The sequence below is a fragment of the Triticum urartu genome, chromosome 5 (assembly GCF_003073215.2).
Source record: "Triticum urartu cultivar G1812 chromosome 5, Tu2.1, whole genome shotgun sequence".
In the NCBI taxonomy this organism is placed as follows: Eukaryota; Viridiplantae; Streptophyta; class Magnoliopsida; order Poales; family Poaceae; genus Triticum; species Triticum urartu.
Window position 1 is genome coordinate 9,302,394 of NC_053026.1, and position 7,973 is coordinate 9,310,366.

The 7,973-nt window shown below is 44.8% G+C and overlaps 1 pseudogene; it reads left to right on the top strand.

The window, feature by feature from the left end:
* LOC125555427 lies at positions 1–6,037 on the top strand (annotated as a pseudogene).
* The last annotated feature ends 1,936 nt before the right edge of the window (positions 6,038–7,973 follow it).

The window sequence follows — 7,973 nt, forward strand, 5'->3', positions numbered from 1 at the left end:
TCCCTCCCACCAGAGCAGAGCAGAGCGCACCACGCGAGAGGGAGAGACACCGTTCCATTTCGAGCTCTCCCTCCCTCCCACCAGAGCAGAGCAGAGCGCACCGCGCGAGAGGGAGAGACAGAGGAGAGAAACCCTAGCCCGCCGCCGCCGCCGGAGGAAAAGGGAGAGCGGCCATGGACCTCCTCGAGATCCCGCTGCCCAACATGTTCGAGAAGCTCCTCGGCAAAGGTACGCCGCCGCCCCAACCCTTGTCTCCTGTCTCCATCTCCCGCCGCCCGCCGACCCCGTCCGTCGTCGCATCGCATCATCGCTCATGGTTTTTTTTCCCTTCCTTCCTTCCTTCCTTCTCTGTTTATGCAGATGAGGACACGTGGCCCCCGGAGGCGCGCTTCCTCGTCGCCGCGCACTACGGCAACGTCCGCCGCCTCAAGGGTACGTCCGTCCGTCCTTGCCTCCCACCCGCGACTCTTCCATCTCCTCGATTTGCACCGTCCGGTGGAAAAAAAGGCGCCTTTTTTCCTTTGGGGGTTTCTATTTCTTCCTCCCGCGCCGCCGGCCAAGTACTGATCTGTTCGGCGTTCGATTTTGCAGACATCGCCAGGAAGCTGGGACCGGAAGGGGAAGGCGGGGGAGGAGGCCACGGTGGCGGCCACCACCTACCGCGGCATGAACGCGCTCCACGCCGCCGTCGGGGGCCAGGGCAAGCTCGCCGCCTGCCGCTACCTCGTCGAGACCGTCAGGATGGACGTCAACATGTGGGACTCATCCCCAAGTAAGCACTCTCCTCCCTTCTTCGCATCCAACACAGCAGCATTGCTCAATCAACTGTATGTGCCTAATCTAGCGCTACCTGGTGGGACAGGCAAGAAGACGCCGCTGGAGCACGCCGTGGACGGCAACAACCTGCCCGCCCTCAGGTACCTCCTCGACCATGGCGCCGACCTCAACCAGGAAGAGGACGACGGTGACACTGTTCTTCATCACGCTGCAAGGAAAGGTGCCATACCACCACTAACTCTGCCACAAACGCTTCCTTGCTACCTTCAACACTTGCTGCTTTATTTCTAGTCATACACATTTCTGTTCTGGGTTTCCCCCATAATTACCTGGATTGTGAGCTCTACAAGTGAGCATGTGTGTTTTGTTACACTCTGCTATTTTTATCCTAGCAACTGAACCTGTTCATCCAGAAATACTGTAGCCATTACCAAGTGGTCAGCTTGGTAATTAAGCCATCAACAACAACAAAAATTGCAATCAAAGAAATACTGTAGCCATTGAGGCTTGTTCATCCAGAAATTTTACATCGTAAATTGTGCTGTAGTGGCCGTTCAAACTTGTTAAACAGCCTTCTGTTGTTGTTCCTGTAATTTTCTGATTTGCCGCACTGTTGGTTTTGCTCTTTCTGTCTTAAAACTTGATGGGCCAAACATCCTTTGTTTGTATGTTATCATCACCATAATCTTCAGTTTTTTCATACACTGTGATCTTCAGGGAGGTGTGATCTTCGGTTCTCCATTTCGTATAGATCAAACCATAGCCTGGTCATGCACGCTTCGCACGTGTCCATCAGCTTGTTCATATTAGTTGCTTGCTTCTACACATTTTGTGGGTCTTTGTCACTGTCATGACATCAATTGTTACCTCGTCGTGTTTCTATTGTAGCCGCTGAAACTTATTCATCAAGAAACGTTGTAGTTGAAACTTGTTCATGCAAAAATGTTGCATTACATTAATTGTGCTATTGTTGTTGTTCCTAGCTACGATTTCTCAAGTGTAGCATTGTTGGTTTGCTCTGTCTGCTCTTATTATTATTTAGAAAAGGAGAATCACCCCCCGCCTCTGCATCATTCTGATGCGCAGAGCCGTATATTTATTAAAGTTCATTACTGTGATCTATCTGCTCATAACTTGGTTGCCAGGGACGCCTTGCTCGTCTATTATGATCGTGACCGTCAGTTTTCCATATACTGTTTTTTATCTTCAGGGAGGTGTGAAATTGTAAAGTTGCTGCTCTCTAGAGAAGCCAACTAGCCAACTCAGAACAAACTTGTTACACTGTGCTATTTTTATCCTAGCCAAACTTGTTCATCCAGAAATTTTACATTACATTGTGCTATTATGGCCATTCAAACTTGTTCAACAACCTTCTGTTGTTGTTCCTATAATTTCTGAATTGTAGCATTGTTGGTTTGCTCTATCTGCTCAAAACTTAATTGGCCAAAAGTCCTTTGTTTGTACGTTATAACTGTGATCTTCAGTTTCCCATATACTGTGATCTTCAGGGAGGAGTGATCTTCAGTTTTCATTTGGTATAGGTCAAGTTATCAAACCATAGCCTGGTCAGCCTGTTTGTATTACTTACTTCTATATATCTTGTGGGTCTTTAGTCATCACTGTCATGACATGAACTGTTACCTTGTTGTATTTTTATTCTAGCCACTGAAACTTATTCATCCAGAAATATTGCTGCCAATGAAACTTGTTATCCAAAAATCTTGCATTGCATTGTGCCATTATGGCCATTCAAACTTGCTCGCGAAGACCTTTTATTGTTCTTCCTAGCTATGATTTCTTATTAAGTGTAAATTTGTTGGTTTGCTCTATCTGCTCAAAACATGTTTGGCGAAATATGGCTTGTTTGTATGTTAGTGTGATGTATCTGCTCAAAACTTGGTTGCCAAAGATGGCTTGTTTGCCAATTATGACTGTGATCACCAGTTTTCCATATACTGATTGTTGTCTTCAGGGAGGTGTGAAATAGTAAAGTTGCTGCTTGCTAGAGGAGCCGACGTTAACGGCAGCTCAGATAAAGTTGCTGCTTGCTAGAGGAGCCGACGTTAACGGCAGCTCAGAACACGGGACACCACTCCATCTTGCTGCTGTTAAAGGGCATGAGAGCACTGTGGAGGTTCTGTTGGAACACCATGCAGATGTAATGTGCTTGCACCCTTTTTTTTTCTATCTGCTGACCCAACTTATGTTGCATTTGCTTTACTTGAAAGTAGTTGTCTCAAGGACCCTGTCATTACCACGGCATGCAAATGTTTATGACAGTCTTGTTTTTTACAGGTCAACAAGGTTGTGACTTCTAATCTAGTAACACCTCTAAAGGCCGCATTGCTTAGTGCTTCCACGCCTTGTGTGAAGTTATTGGTTCAGGTATGGAATTGTCTACTAATCTGCTTTTCCTTGCAAGATGTGCTTATCTATGAGTAAATACTGATGTTACGGTTGCTCATATCTGTTCTGATCTTCAATTTATATGGAGAGACTATATGTTTATCTACTGATCTTCCGCATGTACATTTTGGTAGGCTGGAGCTAATGTGAATGATGCCAATAATTGCTTGGCAAGAGCTGCAAGCGAAGGCTTGACTGAATGTGTTAAGTGCTTGCTGGAGGCTGGTGCAGACCCAAATCGTCCTGATGAGGTGACCTTGTCTCTTGTTTTCCACACAAATTCGTTGTGAGCTGATTGACTTGGTAGTTCTAGTACTTATAGTTTCTGCAAAATATGGTGGTACAAGTCTATATGTAATGGGGGAACCGATGGTGAAAGCGAAGTATAGTTTCGTACAAAAAATTGTTTGAGTTTTACAGCATTTGGGATATGTATATGTTTGTCGGTACTCTGTGGTATGATTAGTTTGACTATTATCAATTGCCTTTTAATAGAAGCCTGTTAATGTTTCCTTTTTCATTTGTCATCTATTTTCTTGTCGTGGTCAGATATGCACATAAAGCTATAGGATACTATCTACTGAATGGGCTGATTTTGAATTAAGGATATGCATGTTTAGCAGTAATCTGTGGTATGATTAGTTTGACTACTATCAGTTGCATTTTAACACAAGCTTGTAAATGTTTCCTTTTTCATTTGACATCTATACTCTTGTCGTGGTCAGATATGCACAGAAAGTTATAGTGTACTATCTTGGCCAATCTTAACGTTACCAAACTAATAGTTTGGGATAGAAACAAGGGGTACAAGCTACATTATTGGCTAGTACTAGCTTTATTAGGCATCTGTTTGGTTGTATTATTACATCCTTTTGCGTCATCCCTTTGGCGAGCATAGCGATTCTTAGACTACCAAGGATTCATTATCTTGTCTTTTATGTTTTTCAATCTTCACTTTTCAGTATTCCTTAGCAAGCTTTCTTCTTTTGCTTGACAGTGTGGTAGAATGCCGATAGAGTTAGCTGCTGTGTATGGTACACGGGAAGACGTTGAGCTTCTGTTTGCTGTCACCTCCCCAATCTCAACTGTGGCAGACTGGAGCATTGATGGGATAATTAATCATGCCAAACTGGAGAGGATGCAGCTGCAGGTATGCCACCATGGGGAAAATAAGTGCCATTCCCCAATGGAAAAAGACATTGAATGTATATAATTGTCCTTTGAATGCATTAAATCCTCAATCAGTGCTATATTATTGTTGCACGCATCATACTTCCGTATGTATGACTGAAGTTATTCGAATTTGCTCAGGATGAGGATGTTCTTAACACAAGGAAGTCTGACCTGAAACGAAAAGGGGATGAAGCATTTGAAAAGCAGGATTACACAAAGGCATCAGAGTTCTACACACAGGTACAGTACAGTATTGTGTTGCTCTATATTTTATAAAGATAATCTGTGAAGTGTGAAATGTTCTACATGCAGATACATTGTATAAAGTTATAATCTGTTAAATGGCTAGTATCATCATCATCTCCTTGGATGTAGCTTACTGTCTGAAGTGTAAACCACAAAACCAGCGAGTAACCTATTTTACAGGAGAATTGCTGCAGAAGTTGCAATGACAAAAAAATGACATGAAGTATTAATTCTTGGATAGGCCTTGGATAAGTGCAGGCATAGAGCACATGCCTCTATTGAGTAGATATTTATGTTCATGACTTATTTTGATGATTCAGTAGGATCTTGCGGCCGGGTCCGTATTAATCTGCAATGACGTGTCTGCCCTTTATTTGCTATCCATTTGCAGTTTTATTTTATCTCTTGGAAAATTTGCTATCATAACTTCAGTCGGTATATGTGTTGACACATGCATGCTGCTTGGTTGGGCGCAGGCACTGAAAGTTGATCCTTCTGATGGCAAGATGCTCGCGAGTAGGAGCCGCTGCTGGCTTCAGCTTGGTGACGGACAGAAGGCTTTGGAGGATGCAACCAGATGCAAGAGGAGGTGCCCGGAGTGGGCGGAGGCGCGCCTTCGCCGCGGACAAGCTCTGATGCTGCTAAAGGTGCACTTTCTTCTTTTTGGAGACCAAAGCATTTTTACATTTCTTTGTTTGTCTGAGAGTAGCATTTTTGCATTCTGATAAGTACTACTGCTTTCATCTGGGATGCCGTTGATCTGAACTCTGTCTCCATTTCTTCCAGGACTATGAGAAAGCTTGTGAGGAGCTGTCGGGCGGCGTGGAGCTGGACCCCGAGAATGATGAGATGGACAAATTGTTCTGGTATGTAAGGAAGAGACCCCCACCATTTACCCACTCCTGTCGTCGAGGTGACAGAAATGCACTCCATATATATGTGGTTTGTGCAACATACATGTACTAGATCAGAAGCATGGTTGCCTTGTCAAATTGACTGACTGGTTGTGCTAGCTGAGTGGTTGGTTATGTTTGATGATCTGATGGACTTGTTCTTTTCAGGGAGGCGATGGAACTGAAGAAGAAGTGATGCCCGCCCGCGCGTCACGAAACCGAAGCCCTTCTTTTTTGGCGTTTTCGTAGATGGATGGTTAGAGACCCTCTTAGTCAGTAGTGCCTGCATTTTGCTAGCTTGAAACAGTGACTCAATGTGCCATCTTGGTGACGATCTTAAGACTCTAGAACTCAGAGTTGTAGTTAAGTAGGTTATCTATCACTGGCAGCTTTTGGCAAGTTGTGCTGTGCCCATGCAACAACATTTCTACTCTCACTGCATCATCCGGTTTGTGAGAGGACAGTGGATGGTAATGGATTGAAATTTGGTGGATTTTCTGTTGAGATGTGTTTGGGTAATGCAGATGATTGTGATGATGATATGCAATTTGTTTGGGCCTTCCTTACGTTTACATGATATATATATAGTAATGCTTCCTTTAACCTTTCTATAAAAAGATAAAGTTTTTTTGTTGCTGAGACAGAGTTTTAACCACACGATCATTGATCCAATGGCAAGGATCCCTAAACCGCCTCTCCCACCGTCGCCGCGCTAATGACCCAAAACAATTTGCTCGCCCACATGCCTCTCCTTCATACTAGTCGTGAGAGAGCCTGCTTGCCCCTGCTTGCCCTGCTTTTCTTCCCATCTTTGGCGACGATGTTGTGCTCCCATCTGTTGTCACCGTGAAATAATGTGTTCCCATACTTTGAGCATTGGTACGCTCAACAATATACAAGATGCATGTCATATAAAGTACACCGTAAAATTTATATTTTAAAGTGGTTTGTAACTCATACATCTGTGTCTTTTGAGGTGGAATTTGTGAGTAGCACGTCCGGTGAAAAGGGGGACACTAACAGGATTTTGATAACCAAAATGCTCGCTGGGAGAGCATTGTAAATTGAGCATTTTCCGTGGCAATGCATATTGTTTGAGGATGGCAAATTTTCTTAGCAAGGATGAGAGCACAATCGAATGTTTTCCAAAAGAAAGGGAAGTGTTAAAAATCCAACGTTTGATAGGTAAGCATCAGGACTTAAACCCTGGTGGGCTGGGATACCACTATCCCTCTAACCATCTAACCACAGATTGGTTTACTTGAGTATGATATGTTGTTTGTAGTATTTATTCAATTGAAGAGTATGTACGCGTAGTATGTAGTATATAAGAATGTTTAGAGCAACTCTAGCACACCCCGCAAAAAGCCCCGACCCGCAAAATAACAACCAAAATATGGGTCGGTGCGGAAAATCCCGCTCGAACAGACCCCGCAAACGTGGCCGGCCCGCAAAAGAATTTGAGGGGTGCGGCAAAATCTCGGTGTAAGGGCATATTTATCCCTTAGTAGTTTTGGTGATTGATGACAATGCTTTTGCAGGCTAATCGTGTGCATTGAACATTTCAGATATATCATGTCTAGGCACAAGATGATTTGGTGCCCCTCGAAGACTATTGAAGACGGCGTTTCTCTACGTTTCTTTTTGGTGGTTTGAGTTGTAGGAAAGCCGTACTATTAAGAATGGGTCCGTGTTGAAAAGGTTTGGGTGGAATCAACATGTACACGTTTGTTCCTTTTGCACCACCTTTCCTTTGGCTCTTTGGAGAATCATCCGTTTCTCCGAATCTCTGCAAAAGGAAAGACTTCTAGTGATGTTGAACTGGGGCATGCGGTAGTACTGCTCCTCAGAGCGGTAGTACCATAGGCCCCTGCGGTAGTACCGGCCGTGGGCGCGGTAGTACCACAGGTGCTCACGGTAGTACCGCTTCTCTGCCGTGGTAGTACCGTGGCCTCAGGTCTGGCTCAGCAGCACGAGCGGAAGTAGGGGCGGATGCAATTTTTTTACATCCGCGCCCTATACGGTAGTACCGCTCCTGGCTTGCGGTACTACCATGTCGGATTTTTGCATAGATCTAAACTCAGCGGAAGTTGCCACAGATGTATTTTTATATGTCCGTGCCTTCCCAAATCTGGACTATCCCTGCCTTGCGGTAGTACTGCGCCAGCGGTTCTACCGCCCTCTGCTTCATCGCATCAGGGTTGTTTTGGATACTGCTACGTGGGTGGTAGTACTGTAGTGCCTTGTGGTAGTACCGTGGGCCCTGGCGGTAGTACCGTGTCTCCGGTGCGGTAGTACCGTGCGTCGCAGGCTGAGTTAGTGGATAACGGTTGGATTTGTTCTTCCACTATAAAAGGGGAGTCTTCTTCTCCGAGTTGACTTACCTCTTCAACCCTAAGCTCCATTGTTGCTCTAAGCTCCATTTTCGCCCGACCTCTCCCTATCCAATCAAACTTGTTGATCTCCTAGGGATTGGTT